The sequence below is a fragment of the Gorilla gorilla genome, chromosome Y (assembly GCF_029281585.2).
Source record: "Gorilla gorilla gorilla isolate KB3781 chromosome Y, NHGRI_mGorGor1-v2.1_pri, whole genome shotgun sequence".
NCBI classification, from domain to species: Eukaryota; Metazoa; Chordata; class Mammalia; order Primates; family Hominidae; genus Gorilla; species Gorilla gorilla.
In genome coordinates, this window is record NC_073248.2 from 31,436,656 (window position 1) to 31,455,876 (window position 19,221).

At 38.3% G+C, this 19,221-nt stretch overlaps 1 protein-coding gene across 10 annotated transcripts in view; it reads right to left on the minus strand.

Moving 5' to 3' along the window:
* USP9Y (ubiquitin specific peptidase 9 Y-linked) overlaps positions 1–19,221 on the minus strand; it is a 204,442-nt gene that overhangs the window by 175,790 nt on the left and 9,431 nt on the right. For 7 of the 10 annotated variants that reach the window (XM_063703409.1, XM_063703406.1, XM_063703411.1 and 4 more), the window contains exon 2: positions 4,474–4,567. The exons of 2 other annotated variants lie outside the window; for them this stretch is intronic. The gene's annotated coding sequence lies outside the window, so the exon portion shown is untranslated. Of the gene's footprint in view, positions 1–625; positions 742–4,473; positions 4,568–19,221 lie in introns of all 10 variants that reach the window. One more of the 10 variants, XM_055377203.2, reaches the window with a different exon arrangement.

Sequence of the window (19,221 nt, forward strand, 5' to 3'; positions counted from 1 at the left end):
ACCATGTTGGCCAGGCTGGCCTTGAACTCCTGACCCTCAGGTGATCTGCCTGCCTTGGCCTCCCAAAGTGCTGGGATTATAGGCATAAGCTGCCATGCCTGACTCAGATCTGGATTTTTAAAAGTGTGTAGCACCTCCCGCTTCACTCCTTCTTGCTCCCTGCTCCTGCCATGTAAGATGTGCCTGCTTCCCCTCTGCCTTGTGTCATCATTCTGAGTTTCCTGAGGCCTTTCCAGAAGCCAAGCAGATTCCAGAATCATATTTCCTGTACAGCCTGCAGAATCATGAGCCAATAAATCTCTTTTATTTATAAATTAGCCAGTATCCAATATTTCTTTATAGCAATACAAGAATGGACATATGTTATCTAGCAATAAATGCCTAAAACAAGACATCCTATATAATCTTAAACATATTTTCTGCACTTCATTTTTCCATTTTAATCATTTCATTCACCGTTAAACAAAGCTATCCAAAATAATCAAAGAACACAACTAAACTCAGTAAGATTAAGAACTCACAGATTCCCTATGACTTATCAGTTCCTTTACCTACATGAAAATCGCCACTTATTACTAGTACCATTACTTCCAATTTTTGTTTTTCATTCATCCTATCAACTGACCTTCCAAAATACTTGTATACAAATACAGCAGAGATCTCAAAACTGAAGTGCTCTAAGGCCAATCATACCACCATAAAATACAAGGAAATCTCTCGTCAGCTTCTGTAAAGACTGAACTGGAAATAAGAAAAGAAGTTGTCAACACAACTATATTGTCAATACATTAACACATAAAAGCAAATGGACTCTGTACCAACTTCAAATGTATCACAACTGAAAACAAGCTAATATTTTCAAAACAAATTCATCTCACAAATCTTTTTTTTTTTTTTTTTGAGATGGAGTCTCATTCTGTCACCAGACTAAAGTGTAGTGGCACGATCTCTGCTCACTGCAACCTCTGCCTCCCCAGGTTCAAGCAATTCTCCTGCCTCAGCAGCCTCCCAAGTAGCTGAGACCACAGCCACATGCCACCACATCCAGCTACTTTTTATATTTTTAGTAGAGACAGTGTTTCACCATGTTGCCCAGAATGGTCTTTATCTCCTGACCTCATGATCCGCCCACCTCAGCCTCCCAAAGTGCTGGCATTACAGGCATTGAACCACCATGCTCGGCCTTAAATTTTATTAAAGGGAAAGGGATACTGGAATGGAAAGGGGCTGGATGGTTGCAGTGGGCTATGACTGCCCTGGCTGAGGAGGAAGTCTACTCAGATGACTGGTTGGGTGGGGAGAAGGTGCCTTAGAGTTTTAGTTTTGGCTTGCATCACTTACTAAACTGAAAAATAATCCAACTGATGAAAACTTTGATGCAAAACACTAATCTGATAATAATCAGCATCAAAATGTTCAAGACAGCATATTCATAATGACAAAAAATACTGTAGACAACCTAAAGACAACAAAGGAGAAACTAAAGAAATCTTGATACATCGATATAATGAAGTATTACTAAAATTCCTACTTAGGGAAAACTTAAATTAGAAAAAAAAAGATGAAAGAGAGAAGCCTCTAGCTTAAACTATTTTTATCTAATTTTTAAAAATGAACACAAAAAGTAAAAAATACATAAATATTATGATTGCCTTTACAGCATGGTATCATGGGAGGTAGAATGTTTGTAGTTTTTCCCATTTTATTTCTCTTCTCTGGCCTCTAAACCTCTTGTATTGACCAACAATAACATGCGTAACTTTCACACAAAAAATATATATGCTCAAACATACAAAGGGACATATGTCCTCCCACAAACATATACAGAGAGAAAGGAACGTAACATAAAAATTCTCTACCACTACTTCTTGGGAGACTGAGGTGCAAAGATCACTTGACTGTAGGACTTCAAGGCTAGTCTGGGCATGGCAAGATCCCACCTCAAAAGACAAACACTAAAAGCTCTCCATTAAATGATAAACAGTAAGTTAAATAAGTTAAACAAGTTAAACATTTAAAAAACTAAAGCTGGAAGCAATGTAATCCCAGCACTTCGGAAGGCCCAAGCTGGAGGATCACTTGAACCCAGGAGTTCAAGAGCAGCCTGGGCCACACAGGCAAAGCCCATCTCTACAAAAAAAAATTTTTTTAACTAGCCAGGTAAGGTGTCATGTCTGTTGTCCGGGCACCCAGGAGGCTGAGATGGGAGGATCACTTAAGCCAGGAATTCGAGGTTGCAGTGGGCTATGATTGCCCCCACAGCACTCTAGCCTAGGTGACAAAGCCAAGATCCTATCTCTAAAAATTAAGTAAAATTTGGTTTTCATTTACAAAGAATTCCAGCTCTGTGGACAAAACATATTTTAAATATTCTATTTAAGCAGGCTATGTACCTCATATAATTTTTATGCTCTCTTGTGCCCAAGTTAAAAATAAGTTTATCTACTTAAGAAAAAAGACCAGTGAAAAGAAATGTAATCAATGTTACAAGGTTCAATGACCATAAACCATCATAAATAAAATAGGTATGTGAAAAGAAAATAAATTTCAGGACTCCAAAATGACTAAGCCAAAGGGAAGTCAAGCAGGCAACTGACTCAGGCAAACCTGCCTCCCATTTTATTTCTAAATAAAATAGCTCCAAACATAAAAAAAGCTACATCCCTCCCTCAGAATTTTCCCACAAGGTAATTCCTGTGGACAAAAAACACAGAGAACTCGAAATCATCCCTCTGATGCTCAGGTGAGAGAAATGCATATCTGATGGAACCCTAAAAATTTAAGACAGGTATCAGTTAATTTAGAAAGTTTATTTTGTCAAAGTTGTGGACACAAACTTGTGACACAGTCTCAGGAAGTCCTAACGACATGTGCCCAAGGTGGTTGGGGCCCAGCTTAGTTTTATACATTTTAGGGAGACATGAGACATTAATCAATATATCTAAGAAGTATGTTGGTTCAGTCTAGAAAGGCAGGGATAAAGTGAAGCAAAGGCAGGAAGACTCAAACTGGGAAGGGGGCTTCCAGGTCATAGATAGGTGAGAGACAAACCGCTGCATTCTTTTGAGTTTCTGATTACAATCAGATATGCATCTAAGTGAGCAGAGGGGTGAATTTGAATAGAATGCAAGGTAAGTTGGCCCTAAACAGTTTCTAACTTGACTTATCCCTTGAGCTTAGTGATTTGGGGGCCCCAAGATTCATTTTCCTTTCATATTCCACTCCCCCCAGCCCACCCTTTTCTTTTATAAAATCTTTTGGAGAAACTATTTTACAACAAATGAGTCTCTCTTGTCTCAGGTTTCATCTGATCTCTCATGGCTAGGATGGTTTATTCCTATATGGGTAGGTCCTGAAAGCTCATTTTTAGCAGGTTGTGAAGTCTCACATCCTGTAAAGAGAAAATAGACAGGAGGAAGGCAGAAAAAACAACACCACACAAAAGAATACTCCTGGAAAATCGATATAGGCTGCATTACTCTGAAGTCTATACAACAGTAGGCAGGTATGAAAGTGGCTTATGTATATAAATAGGTTGCTGTTATTTTCTTCTGAGGTTTAAGTTGTCTGGCTTCAGTTCGCAGGAGTTTAGGAAAGCGCAGTTTAGTTTTCAGTGACTCCGAATTCAAAAAAATGGGGAAAAAAACGGAGGAAAAGCAGAAAAAAATTAGAAACATTATTTTGAAGACTTGTAGCCAATAAAAAGCTAGAATTCAGCCCGAACTGCAGAGATAATAAAAACTGAAAAACAGTAGGCAAGTTTAGAATCTAACAGGTGTACTATAGTTTTCCGAAACACAATTTTTCTCTCTCCGTTTCCATTTTCCCTAAAGACAAATTATGGTAGGGCTGGTTTGCTTTAAATTATATACTTGGCCAGATTATTTGTACACAGGTGTATTAAATACTTGTATTATATACTTGGCTAGATTATTTATATACAGGCCAGATTATTTATATTCCACTGCAGCAGGAATAATTATTTTTTTACATGAGTTTTAAATTGGCTTTGATGGAACTTTGTTCCACAGAAGGAATCCCACATAAGATTTTTTTAAGCCATGGATTTGGGCCATCAAATATCTGAGTTGGATGGATTTTCTCTCCTCTTGGGGTTCCAAGATAAACTTGGGGCTTCTGTGTCTGTTAGAAAGTAACATTCTCGCCTGTAATCCCGGCACTTTGGGAAGTGGAGGCAGGCAGGTCACGAGGTCAGGAGATTGAGACCATCCTGGCTAACATGGTGAAACCCCATCTCTACTAAAAATACAAACCAAAATTAGCTGGGCTTGGTGGCGGGCCTATAGTCCCAGCTACTCAGGAGGCCGAGGTAGGAGAATGGCATGAAGCCGGGAGGCAGAGCTTGCAGTGAGCCGAGATCACACCACTGCACTCTAGCCTGGGAGACAGAGCGAGATTCTGTCCCCAAAACAAAAAACAAAAACAAAAAACAAAGTAACATTCTTTACTTACCACAGGTCAGAAACCCTGTACAGGGACTGTGTACACAAAATATGAGGCCAGTTTTTCCAAGGGCTTTCTTGGCTCCATAAGTCAAGTTTGATTCCTTAAAGGAAAGCACATCATTCCAGTCAAAGCCTTGGTAAAATAACCAGTTTGTCCAATTGTGTCATGTTACAAATGAAAACAGATTCTGATGGCACTTATGCAAATAACTGTATTTCCATAAGTTAAGAAGACTTACAGATAGTTTGCAATTTTGGGAGAAATCAGGTAAAGAGAAACAAATATGCTCCAAATTTTGTTCATGGGAGTGTCCTAAACTGTTAACAGCTGTCAATAGCTCTAAAGAAAAGTTTTAAGACTCTGAAAACCAAAAAAAAAGATTCACAACATTTTAAGCAAAAAGTCAAAAAGATTAGTTCAGTCCATGCAGTTAATTCCTGTTCTGCTTGATACTCATCAACAACATAAAATACTCATTTTAGCTCTCAATGAGTCCTGAAAGTTTTTCCTCTATTCTGATGTCACACTCTCCAAAGTTATCAGAAACCTGCATTCAAGAGCACCTGCTAGAGTTTTAAATCTGATTATAAAACCACCTTCTGAAGACAAAAGCAAGACAATTGTCGGTGGATGGCAAAACATTTTAGAGCAGCCATAGTCAAAAACACAACTGACAAGGAAATTTGTTACCTCTGTGGCATGCAATAATTTTATCATAACAATTATGATTATTGATAATATACACTGTTATATCAGAACTATAGGAGTTTCCTGTAATTTTGGAACACATAATAACATATTTATACAAATACAGGCCAAACAAAAACCAACACCATTTCATATCTGACAATGCTTCCTGTATAATTTTTGTACCAAATAAGCCAAATTATGTTATTTTTTGGACATTAGGAAACCTAGTATCTTAAAGAATTAATTAGGTCAGAAAAAGACAAAATTTATCATTTGATTTTGGAAAGTTTACCAAATATCAAAGGTTTTAAAGACAATATCACAAAGCAGGATCACAGGTCATTATAAAATAAGTCATTCATTTAACGGAAGTGACAAGTCACGGATTTCAGAAAAAGACGAGAACCTTTATTCTTTGAAAGAAGACCTAATTTTCCAAACAATAAGCCTTAAGAAGAACAGCATGAAGCCAATTAAATTTGTTTGTCAAAGTTGTATAAACAATCTATACAATTTTCTTTTCTTTTTTTTTTTCTGAGACTGAGTTTCACTCTTGTTGCCCAGGCTGGTGTGCAATGGCATGATCTTGACTCACTGCAACCTCTGCCTGCCAGGTTCAAGCACTTCTCCTGCCTCAGCCTTCCCGAGTAGCTGGGATTACAGGCATGCACCACCAAACCTGTCTAATATTTTTGTATTTTTCCTAGAGAAGAGGTTTATCCATGTTGGTCAGGCTGGTCTCGAACTCCTGACCTCAGGCAATCACAGCCTGCTTTGGCCTCCCAAAGTGATGGGATTATAGGCATAAGCCACCACGCCCAGCCACAACCTATAAAATTTTAACTTTAACCATAAGATATAGCTTCCATAAATCTTTTTATAACCTGAAAAACCTTTATTAAGGGGTTGGTTAATGCTTCAAGAAAATTTTGTTAATCTCACACAGGGGCCCATATACTCAGCTTGCATCAGCGTGCATGTGACATTAATGATTAGTTCATAGAGGAATTGAACTTATTTTATCTTTCAAAATTGGCCCTTACAATCTTATGCCTACCTCTTCCACAACTGTCCCTGGGCCTTGAGGAGTTGAAGCTTTTATTTATTCCCCTTTGTCTCACAAATGCAGTTTATTTTGATTGGAATCTCCTACTGGGCTTGAAGATGAGACTTTAATCGCTCTCAGTGTTTAAGATTTAGCAGGACTTGGTGTTCTTTTTATATCCAGGAGTCAAAGCCCTGTAACTCAATGTCACAAGAACTTTAAAAACACATACAGGAAGATACGTGGATGCACATGTAATAACCCTAATTAAAAAAAAAAAAATTAGTCTCACTTTTTTTCCTTAAGCAAACCAAAACTTAATATTTCGATTTTCTGGTTCGTCCTGAACACTCCTCCTTCTTAAACAACCAATCATTTTATTTTAGGACTCAAATTTACCACATAAGGTTCTTTTTCATATAAAAGTATTTCTCTTTAAGCTTTCATACCACACGCAAAAAAACTTCTTTATTTTTACAACTTTCTTTACATCTCTTTTTATTTCCTTGTTCCTTTTACCATATTTATACATAACCTTTAAATGAGCTTTGAATTAGGCAAAAATTTTTTGCCTTTTTTTGTTTAAAAAGAATACACTTCTTTGTTTTAGCAAGAATGTTTTCCTATTATATATTATTTATTGGAAAGTACCCAAATAATCAAGTATTTACTATTTAATTTTATATTCAAAATTATGACCAGTTTGTCTACAAATATTTATCGCATTACATTTACCTAATGATTTTAATTGTTTACTTAGATTATTTATGAAAACTGTGATAGTCATGAATTTAAAGCTATGAAAACTGCCGTTGCAAAATTACAACTGAGACATTAAAAAAAGATTTGACCTAATTGACTCCACCTTGCTCCTTATCTCCAAGCTGTCCTTGTTCATTCCTGGGAATAAGCCAAACTAACTTTTGGAGGAACTTAGTTTATAGTTTATTTTTGAAACAAAGACAGTAACAGCCCTTTCCCAAACATCCTTACTGCCTGTGGACTTGACTGCCTAAATCCACAGGATTAGATGTTAAGGTAATCTTACTAAATTCAAGATGCAGCTATTTTCATTAAACCCATATCAATGTCTTTCTTTCCCTCCCCGCTAGCCCCCCAAGATGGAGTCTCGCTCTGTCACTCGCCCAGGCTGGAGTGCAGTGGCACGTCTCGGCTCACTGCAACCTCTGCCTCCAGGGTTCAAGCCATTCCCCTGCCTCAGCCTCCCAAGTAGCTGGGACCACAGGCATATGCTACCATGCCCGTCTATTTTTTGTATTTTTAGTAGAGACGGGGTTTCACCGTGTTAGCCAGATGGTCTCGATCTCCTAACCTCGTGATCCACCCGCCTCCGCCTCCCAAAGTGCCAGGATTACAGGCGTGAGCCACCACACCTGGCCCCTCAGTGTCTAATATATTAAAATTATAGGTTGGGGGCAGTGGCTCCTGCTGGTAATCCCAGCACTTTGGGAGGCCAAGGTGGGTAGATCATGAGGTCAGGAGTTTGAGACCAGCCTGGCCAATATGGTGAAACGCTGTCTCTACTAAAAATAAAAAAACCACCTGGTCGTGATGGTGCGCGCCTGTAGTCCCAGCTACTCAGGAGGCTGAGCCAAAAGAATTGCTTGAACAGGGGAGGCAGAGGTTGCAGTAAGCTGAGATCCCACCACTGCACTCCAGCCTGGGTGACAGAGACCCTGCCTCAAAAAAAAAAAAAAGAAAGAAAGAAAAAAGTACACAAGCAAAAATCCTTCTGGGATTTTTTTGGCTGCGTTTAGTTTTGTAACCCCTATGACAAATTTTGACACCTTATAATATTTGGCAGGGATAAGTATGATATTGCTTGATTAATAAATGCAAAACAAAAAATGTATGCTGGCAATTCTTAAGACATTCCTAATATTACTTTAACAATAATTTTAAGGGTAGCTTATTAAGGATTTTACTTTTCATAAATCTGAAAAAGCATTTGACCAGTCTTTTTTTTGATACAGTATCTGATTTATGTGCTTTTATTTTTCTTTAAGCCAGTTAGAGCTTTTATCTAATTTTTGTAGTGAAACATTGTGTACACAACACAAATACATAAATGTATTAGGCATGGCCATGGAAGACATTTTATAGATTCATAAAGACATCCCCCTTTTGTATGAGCGCGGCGGCCCGGCGGCCCACGCCTGTAATCCCAGCACTTTGGGAGGCCGAGGCAGGCTGCTCACGAGGTCAGAAGATTGAGACCGTACTGGCTAACACGGTGAAACCCCGTCTCTAGTAAAAATACAAAAAATTAGACAGGCATGGTGGCGGGCACCTGTAGTCCCAGCTACTCGGGAGGGTGACGCAGGAGAATGACATGAACCTGGGAGCTGGAGCTTGCAGTGAGCGGAGATCACTGCACATTCCAGCCTCGGCAACAAAGCGAGACTCTGTCTCAAAAAAAAAAAAAAAAAAAAAAAGACATCCCCTCCTTTTTGTTATCTTTGACTTTCAGATTCTTAATAACCAGTTTTACAACCATAGGCAGTTGTCAGCTAAATAGCCTTAAATTTGCATATTAAAGGAAACAACTCAGGTGAAAATAAAATAGCAAAATTTACATCAAAAAGTATAGAGAGAAAAAGTCTGGTGGTGCTACAGGGAGACACAGTGCACCTAAAAAAATTTTTTAAAGACCTTTCTGAGTGTCTAAACTACATTGTTCTTAAAAACCCAAGAGTAGCCTCTGTTGCAATAACTATTTTTGTCAAAAAAACAAAAACAAAAACAAAAAAAAACCCAGGTGGAAACAGAATCAGTTAACTGAAAAGAAAAAAAAGACTTTTGCTCAAAAAAACACAAGGTCTTAGGAAACAAAAACAAAAACAAAAACATGAAGGCCTTTTAAATAAAAAACATGCACACATACACGCATACACACACACATCCTGGATGTCAGCCTTTTAATGAAGCTGACTTTTAACTACTGAACTCCTTTAAAAAAATTTTTTTAAAATCTTGTTACCATATGTCAGCTAGGACAAAATGCTGCTAAACTAGTAAGAATCACACAAATTATAAAATTTCTGAGTGCTCTAAGTGTAAGCAGAAATTAACACCAGCTGGTTGTTAATGGTAACATTAGTCATTTAAAAAGAATTTGAAAGACAGAGTTCCAAACCAGTTTCTTACTAGTGATGGGTCTCAGGCTGTAGACTGGTCTCTACCATCCTAGAAGCAAGAAAAAAAAACCTCATCTTCCCTGTTGGAAGCAAGCTCAAACTCCATAAAGGAGTTATTTGCCTTCGATCATCATGGAAGCAGGAAAAAACTTGCCTTCCTTGTGCTGGAAGTAAGTAAAACTCCAAAATAAAAGAGGAGTTGTACAGCAAAATAAATTACAGATCTTGACCAAATTTGGGGAGATCAGGGCTTCTCAGGAGGGGGTGCTCTCAGACCTCAGCAAATTGTCCTATTGGTTTGAGCCATAAAATTAACTCATCCTGGTACCAAGCACTGACAGGAGACCTGTAAAAGGTCAGGGGCATCTCCATTCACAATCCCTCAATGGTTACCAAAATGTGGACCCTGAAAATTTGAGACAGGTCTCAGTTAATTTAGAAAGTTTATTTTGGTTGAGAACACATGCCTCTAACATGGCCCCAGGATGTCCTAATGACATGTGCCCATGGTGGTCAAAGCATGGCTTGATTTTACACATTTTAGGGAGACATGAGACATAAATCAACATACATTAAGGTTTGGCCTGAAAAGGAAGGACAACTTGAAGCAAAGGCAAGAAGACTTGAAGAGGGGAGGGGGCTTCCAGGTCACAAATAGGTTGGAGATGAACAGGTGTGTTCTTTTGAGTTTCTGACCAGCCTTTCCAAAGAAGGCAATCAGATATGTATCTATCTCAGTTAGCAAAGAGGTGACTGTGAATAGAATGGGAGGCAGGCTGGCTCTAAACAGTTCCCGATTTGACTTTTCCCATTAGTTTAGTGATTTGGGGGCCCCAAGATTTATTTGCCTTTCACATGTTTCCCTAAGCCAAACCAAGGCATAAGTGACTACTCCTCTACCCTCCTCCCACAGATAAATTGTGCATTCACTGAAAGGCTAATCAGAGACTCAAAAGAATGTAACTGTTTGTCTCTTATCTACCTATGACCTGAAAGCCCCTTCCCTGTTTCAAGTTGTCTTGCCTTTCTGGAACGAACCAATGTACATCTGAGACATACTGATTGATGTCTCAAGTCTCCCTAAAATGTGTAACACCAATCTTTTCCCAAAACACCTTTTACACATGTTGTCAGGACTTCCTGAGATTGTGTCATGGATGTGTCTTGAACCTTGGCAAAGCAAACTTTCCAAATTGGCTGAGATGTGTCTCACATATTTTGGGTTCACATAATCAACAGTAAAAAATGGAAAGTTTGGGGATGATAAATTCAAATCGAAACATACATAAAGCTCAAGAAGTTTAATACAGCTGTATTCTTCCTCTTATACCAGCAAGGATATAAGCTGACCTTAATTATTACTGTAGTCCTAGTTTCTACATTACTTGCTGAACAGATCTGTGAAGAATCTTGTGCTAACATCAAGAACCTGCACAGATTATACTCTAAAGTATTTCTCTCTTCCTTTCTGAATAGGGAATTTAGCACATTCAACTAAGAAAAAAGCAAAATGAGAAACAAGAAGTAAATATTACTATTTCAACAGCTGTATAAATACTGTAAACTTCACACATGCACGTGCGTGCACACACACTCACACAGACATACACATCCGCAAAAGTTAACAAAGTTTGAAAAACTTTTGTAGATATTAAATGTTTTAAAAACTGAATTAAACTTAAAGTGTTTAAATTAACATAATACAGTGTCATATAAAACCAAACTTTTAATTTATGGAATGATATCAGTAAATGATAGGGAGACATATGCCCCAATTTTGCATCTTTTAGCAACATTATGTTAACCAAACATTTTAAAAGAATAAACTCAACAAGTAAAATGTCCTTCACATGTTAAGATGCAAATGAAATGAGAATCTTATTCAATCTAAAGTTTTAACATCTCTGTGGCTAATCAAGACATTTCTCAAAGAACAGACCATTTTTATCATTTCTAAAACAAAATTACAATAAAAAAATTTTAATCAAACCTCAGGCAACTCTGTTACATAAAATCAAGTTTCATTGTTTAAGAAGAAAAAGCATGTAAATCAGTACATTAAATTATAATACACTTTGTCAATAACAGGCATAACAGGAGTTGGAATACCCACTAGTTGAGCCTATGTATATGGAAGTAAGAGTTTCAGATGCTGAATACTAAATGCTTACCTAGTACTAGCATAATTAACATTCAAATGACAACTGTTGCTATATAAAAACTATTAATTAAAAAAAAATTTTTCTTGTTCATTTAAAAGGTTTATTCATGCTCAGAAACAATAACCAAGTAATTCTTTGTTGTTCAGCAGTTCTTTTAAATAGAACTTTTTCTAGGTCGCATATTAGACCAAGCAAATGAGAAGCGGGGAGGGAGAAGTATGAAGGACATGATAACACTCTTTCAAATGACTCTATTGTGTAGTTGGGGTTCAGAAAAAGCCCTGCATTAACCTGTACCCAAATATTAATGCCAGACATGCAAAAAAATTTTTAAATGGTAGTTTTCAAGAACACAGTACTTAAGAGAACCAAAGAGAAGATAAAAATCTATTTCTCAATTACTGAAATAGAGAATATAAGAGCCAAAATGTAATTAAGGCTACCAAAAAATGGTTAACTATCATTACAGATGCACAATAATGTGAATATACTTAATACCACTGAACTGTACACTTACAGAGAGCTAAGATGGTATATTCTATGTTATGTGTCTTTAACTACAATTTGGAAAAAAAATTAAAGAAGAGTTGCTCCTATTTAGAATAAAAATTAATTTGCCCATTGCTGACAAACGGGCAGACTTACAGATCAACAGCACAGAACTAGAAGAACAGAAGTAAGGTTTTACATTTATACAAAATGATTTTCGACAAAGGTACTAATACCTTTCAATGAAGAAAGCAAAGTCATTTCAACAAATGATATTAAGACAATTATCTACATGCAAGAGAATGCATCTGAATGTGTACCTCACACGACATACAAATATTAACCCACAACATTGTATGTCAAATGTAAGTACTATAAATATAAAATCTTTAGAGAAAAAAATGAGTAAATCTTTGTGACCTTGTACACCAAAAATAAAATTCTAAGCCCTTCAACCATCTGAATGGATGTCTCCTCTTAGCAAGGACATTCCAGTGTTACCCTGAGTGACTGGTTCAAGCCATGGTGCAGGGCAAAGGAAAGACATGCCTCATTACAGGCTCCTCCCTTTCAGAATTATTAATAAAACAGTCTTTAAGTCTGATGAGAAACATTTGCAATCTATTCTCTCTGAAGCCTACTACTTAGAGGCTTCATCAGCAAGACAAAACTTTTGAAAGGAGTTAGCCAGCTTGCATTAGGCAGACACTACAGGAAGGGTCCCACTGAATCTCCAACCCATGTTTTGTGCAGATTAAGGGAATTTGCTCAAGGGCTTGCCTGACCATGCCTATGGCAGACTAAGGGCCCATATGGGCACTGGGGGAATGAAGTGGAGCCACCAGGAATGGCACCTTAAAACAAATAGGGAAACCAGGACTATCAGCTTATATGTCTGTATGTAAAATCCCTTGTATTAAACTGTAAAGGGTGAAACCAGGAACCTGCTTTCAGGACCCTTCTCTTTGCTGAAAGCTTTCCTTTTGCTTAATAAATTCTACTCCACTCACTCTGTGAGTGTACACATGCCTAATTTTTCCTGGTCATGAGACAAGAAACCAAACCTAGCTTAGCTAACGAGAGAAAACTCCTGCATCACTTTGGTCTTCACAACTTCTCAGCATCATAACCCAGACATTCCTTTCTACTGATTCTAGGTCCTTGGATAATAACTTAATTCTGTCAACCAACTGCCAATCAGAAAATGTTTAAATCTACCAACAACCTGTAAGCCCTGGCTTCAAGCCATCCAGGCTTTCTGGACCAAAGCAACGTACATCTTATATACATGTGTTTGATTGATATCTCATGTCTCCCTAAAATGTATAAAACTAATCTGCGCCGGCCGGGCATCGTGGCTCACATCTGTAATCCCAGCATTTTGGGAGGCTGAGACAGGCAGATCACTTGAGGTTGGGAGTTCGAGACCAGCTTGACCAACATGGAGAAACCCCATCTCTACTAAAAATACAAAATTAGCCAGGCATGGTGGCACATGCCTATAATCCCAGATACTCAGGAGGCCGAGGCAGGAGAATTGCTTGAACCTGGGAGGCGGAGGTTGTGGTGAGCTGAGATCACGCCATTGCACTCCAACCTGGGTAACAAGAGCAAAACCCTGTCTCAAAAACAAAAACAAAACAAAACAAAAACTAATCTGTGCCCTGATCATCTTGGGCACATGTTCTCAGAATCTCCTGAGGGCTGTGTCACAGGCCATTTGTCACTCATAGTTGGTTGAGAATAAGTCTCTTCAAATATTTTAAAGAGTTTGACTTTTTTCGTTGACAATAATTTGGTGCCTAACATGGGGCATCAGAGAACACTCTGGACCACAAAGGAGTTGCCCCAACTTAGAGCTAAAGGCACCAGCAGCGGCTCATTGAAAACCTCTCCAATTTCTTTTTTCTTTCTTTTATTTGAGACACAGTCTCGCATTGTCACCCAGGCGTAATCTCCGCTCATGGCAACCTCTGCCTCCCGGGTTCAAGCTACTCTCCTGCCTCAGCATCCCAAGTAGCTGGTATTACAGGCACCTGCCTCCATGTCCGGGTAATTTTTTGTAATTTTGGTAGAGACGGTGTTTCACTATGTTGGCCAGGCTGGTCTTGAACTCCTGACCTCCCTCCTGATCTGCCCACCTCAGCCTCCCAAAGTGCTGGGATTACAGGCGTGAGCCCCTGTGCCCAGCCTGAAAGCCTCTCCAATTTCAAGCTTCTCCTCTGGTGGAACTGGTATGTGCTCCTGAGCCCACCAGCCTCCCTCTGATTGACAGTCCTTGATGTATTCTGTTTTTGTGTTTATTTGTTTCTTCCTAGGAAACTGTTGTGTAGGATACTCATTCTAGTTTGGAGGTGTAATCTAAAGGGTCTTTTCCATTTCCTTTTTCTAAAGACAGGGAGAACAATTTGGGCTCCTCAACTGGTTTCTAGTTCAGAAATACATTCTAAAGGGTCTTCTCCATTGCTTTTTCTCCCAAAATTAATCTCAGGTGGTTTGAGTGAGCATTTGTATGGGAAACTGAAGTGTCATTTTCATAGATAAATGAGAGAATGAGTTTCCTCAGCTCTAAAGGAAAACAGCATTTTGTTCTTCCCAACTCAAAGGTGCCCTTGAGTGACTGCGGATCAAGTGGGAATGTCTGGGGTACTGACCTCCCGTGACATGCAGTGGCCTTACAGGACACCCCCAACAAAAATTACTTTTTTAAAAATATAGGCTTTGGCTGGGCATGGTGGCTAATGCTTGTAATCCCAGTACTTTGGGAGGCTGAGGCGGGCGGATTACCTAAGGACAGGAGTTTGAGACTAGCCTGGCCAACGTGGTGAAACCCCATCTCTACTAAAAATACAAAAAAATTGGGTGGACGTGGTGGTGCATGCCTGTAATCCCAGCTACTCAGGAGGCTGAGGCGGGAGAATTACTTGAACCTGGGAGGCGGAGATTGCAGTGAGCCGAGATGGTGCCACTGCACTACAGCCAGAGCAACAAGAGAGAAACTCTGTCTCAAATAAATAAATAAATAAATAAAAATATAGGCTTTTTTATTTGAACCCGGGAGGTGAAGGATGCAGTGAGCAGAGATCACACCACTGCATTCCAGCCTGGGCAACAGAGCAAGATTCTGTCTCAAAAAAAAAAAAAAAAAAAAAAAAAAAAAAATATATATATATATATATATATATATATATATAGCTTTTGCAAGAAATGCATATAAAGGCTGATCAGCCAGTGTTCTCAGCACTCAGAGGTACTAGACTTCCAGAGAGGGAAACAGAGACACAGAATGAGACACTTAAGAGGGCGGAAATAATTCAGTGGTGACATGCTGTGGAGTCCTGCTCATAACCAGCACACTCCAATCCATTACACTAAACCCTAGGCCACAGCTCAGTTGGTCCTTTTAAGTGGAAACACATAATCTAAGAATGGGAAACAACCTAAATGTGGGAAACATCTAAGAATGACAAAAAAAACCATGGAGCCTCTATTTGAACATTTTAACTGAGGGACAAATTACATTAAGAAAAAATTCTCTATTTCTCTATTTTCTTTTCCACCTGCTTTAAATCTGCTGTTACTTTTCTAAGTAAAAGTTACAGGATATTTGTTTGATTGAGTGTGTAGGTGTGTCTTTATGTGCACATACATGTCGTTTGTTCAGTGTTTTGGTCACAAAGTACCAAATTAGCTTAAAGTTAAATAGTAAGCCTAAATGCTTTTCAAGTTCATGTGACTGAAGTAAAAATCTTAATAAATACGTTAGCTTTAAAATTACAAGTAAAATAGTATTAGAAATATCTTAAGAACTGTCAGCATGTTTTGTTTACATTTATTGATTAAGAGGTTTCATACTTATCCTTGCCAAATCTTGTAAGGTGTTAAAATTTGTCAGAAGGGTCATAAAACTATAAACCCAGCCCAAAACAGAATGATCTTTGTATAATTTTTGACAAATAAGATATTTAAGATTTTTGGTTTAATGAAAACAAGTAAATCATGTGTTGTTCATATATTTAAACTTAAGTTTCTTACTTAGGTATGCACCTGAAATTCATAGGCCATAAAAATATTAACAGGGAAATAACCTTAAATAATGACTATCCTTATTAAATAATCAGGTAAATATAATGGAATAAATGCTTGTAAACAAATTTGTCATATAATTAGAATGTATGGTTATATTAAATAATACATATTAAATTTCTGGGTAATTTCCAATTTAAAAATCGTAAGAAGATGTCTTTAAAAATTGTTTTCGGCCAGGCGCAGTGGCTCACGCCTGTAATCCCAGCACTTTGGAAGGCCAAGGCAGGTGGATCACGAGGTCAGGAGATCGAAACCATCCTGGTTAACACGGTGAAACCCCGTCTCTACTAAAAATACAAAAATTAGCCAGGCACGGTGGCGGGCGCCTGTAGTCCCAGCTACTCAGGAGGCTGAGGCAGGAGAATTGCCTGAACCCAGCAGGCAGAGGTTGCAGTGAACCAAGATCACGCCACTGCACTCCATCCTGGGCGACCCAGGGAGACTCAGTCTCAAAAAAAAAAAAAATTGTTTTCTTATTTAATGGTGAATATTTTTGTCTAATGCAAATCTTATTTAGTGGGTATACAAAAAAGGAACCAGGAAATAAGACAGATGTAAAGAAAGTTACAGAAATAGTTTTGTGTTTTTTTAAGAGAGGTTAAAAGAAAAGTAACGAAATGTAAAAAAGAATCTTGTGTGGTAAATTTTTTGTCCTAAAATAAGGTAACTGGTTGTTCAAGAAACAGAGATATTTAGAACAAACCAGAAAGTCCAAGCATGTAATGAATGATTGATATAATTTGTAACAAGGTTAGTAAAAAAAATTTTTTAAGTTACATAATAAAGTTGGCTGTATTTAAAAAAATTGTAACATTCTCTCTAGAAATTGAACTTATTAGAAATGCACTAATGCAAAACTAAAGAACTGGTAAGAACAAGGTTTTATTTAAAATGTTGACTTCTCTTAATACAAGAAGGTGTTAAGTTTTAAATTCTATAATCCGTTTCTTTTGAAATTCCTAGATTGATATCTCAGAATTTCAGATCTTTCTTTTGAAAAGGCCTGAGACAATCCCAGTGCGGTGGCTCACGCCTGTAATTCCAACACTTTGGGAGGCCGAAGCAGGCAGATTACTTCAGGTCAGGAGTTCAAGACCAGACTGGCCAACATGGTGAAACCCTGTCTCTACTGAAAACACAAAAATTAGCTGAGCAAAGTGGCACATGCCTGTAATCCCAGGTACTTGGGAGGCTGAGGCAGGAGACTCACTTGAACCCGGGAGGCAGAGGTTGCAGTAAATCAAGATCACACCATTGCATTCCAGACTGGGCAACAAGAGTGAAACTCTTATCTCAAAAAAAAAAGTCCTGGGATGGTAACTCTCCTTCACCTTTTGTTGGCTCCTGTAACCTTTTAAATTTATATTCTAAAGTAAGAGACAGAAGTTTTGAAAACAGGCAAATAAATCTTTTGGACCTGCCTTTTGTCTGTATGTGCGTTATGTCTGTTATGTCTATATGTTTATGTGTCATGTGGAAGTGATATTTCACTACCAAACTAAATAAAAGAGCTCTAGTCAACTGGCTTAAAGAAAAGTGCTTAGTCAGGCGTGGTGGCAAATGCCTGTAATCTCAGCACTTTGTGAGGCCAAGGCAGGCGATCACAAGGTCAGGAGTTTCAAACCAGCCTGATCAACATGGTGAAACCCCATTTCTACTAAAAATACAAAAATTAGGCCAGGCGTGGTGGCTCATGCCTGTAATCCCAGCACTTTGGGAGGCCGAGGCAGGCAGATCATGAGGTCAGGAGATCTAGACCATCCTGGCTAACACGCTGAAACCCCATCTCCACTAAAAATACAAAAAAATTAGCCAGCCATGGTGGCGGGTGCCTGTACTTGGGAGGCTGAGGCAGGAGAATGGTGTGAACCTAGAAGGCAGAGCCTGCAGTGAGCTGAGATCGCACAACTGCTCTCCGGCCTGGGCCACAGAGTGAGACACTGTCTCAAAAAAAAAAAAAAAAAAATTAGCTGGGTGTGGTGGTGCGGGCCTGTTATCCCAGCTACTCAGGAGGCTGAGGCAAGAGAACCGCTTGAACCCAGAAGGCAGAGGCTGCAGTGAGCAGAGATCATGCCACTGCACTCTAGCCTGGGCAACAGAGCACAACTTTGTCTCAAAAAAAAAAAAAAAGAAAGAAAAGAAAAGAAGAATAAGAAGAATGCTTATCAGACTAAAAGAAGCTAGCTCAAATGCCTTTTAATTCACATCATCTTCGTTATCTTTGACAAATTTAATCTGAAAATCCTCTTCACTAGTTTAAAATTTTAAAAGTGATGTTATGTTAAATTACATAGGTTTTCTCACTAGGACTTTCGGTTTCTAAGAATTAAAATAGTAGGAAAAAATGTACTATTTTACCAAAAACATCATAAATACAGGGGAAGGGCAAAATCAACTACCAAATCCAAAGGGTGGAATATAAAGAAATTATTCTAATTTGCAGTTTGATATTATCAGCTTCATGAAAAATTTTTAGCATAATAGATTGTAAAAATAATTTTAAAGACAGAATCCTTAATTGTAAATGGGTTGATGCTGGACAGAAAGCTCATTATTAAACAATCACTGATGAGTATATGCAATCCAAAGGCACAGAAGACTTTTTCTAAAATAACAACCAGCTTACTGGACTTGATAAATGGCCACTGTAAGGTCCGTTGACCCTGAGAAAGGGACTGTCCAATTCTCTCCAATAAAATGCCAAGTGGAGCACCCAGATGAAGCAGTTGATGTGCTTCACATGGAAGCCTATGGGTTTGGCCTTATGATGACCAGATATTTTCCCACTGAATATGCCTATTACCTAGGTCATACTAAATGCTGGGGTTAAGAAGGCCCCTTTTACATGGGCACCTCATGTGGCATTCCTCTTGCAGAATCATACAACTATTTAAGAAGGCTTATTAAATTTGTTGCCTCTCCTGAGTCCTAAAGATGCTTACTAAAACATTAGGATAATTAACAACAAAATGGAAAAGGGAAAGAAAATCAAAGGACTTGCCCCAGAAGGGTGACATAAATCTTTAAATGGTTATTAATAAATAAAATGAAAATTGATAGGGTCAAAAACAAAGGAATTTACATACTATCAAAGGTTGCGTGGACCAAAGGGAACCCCTGC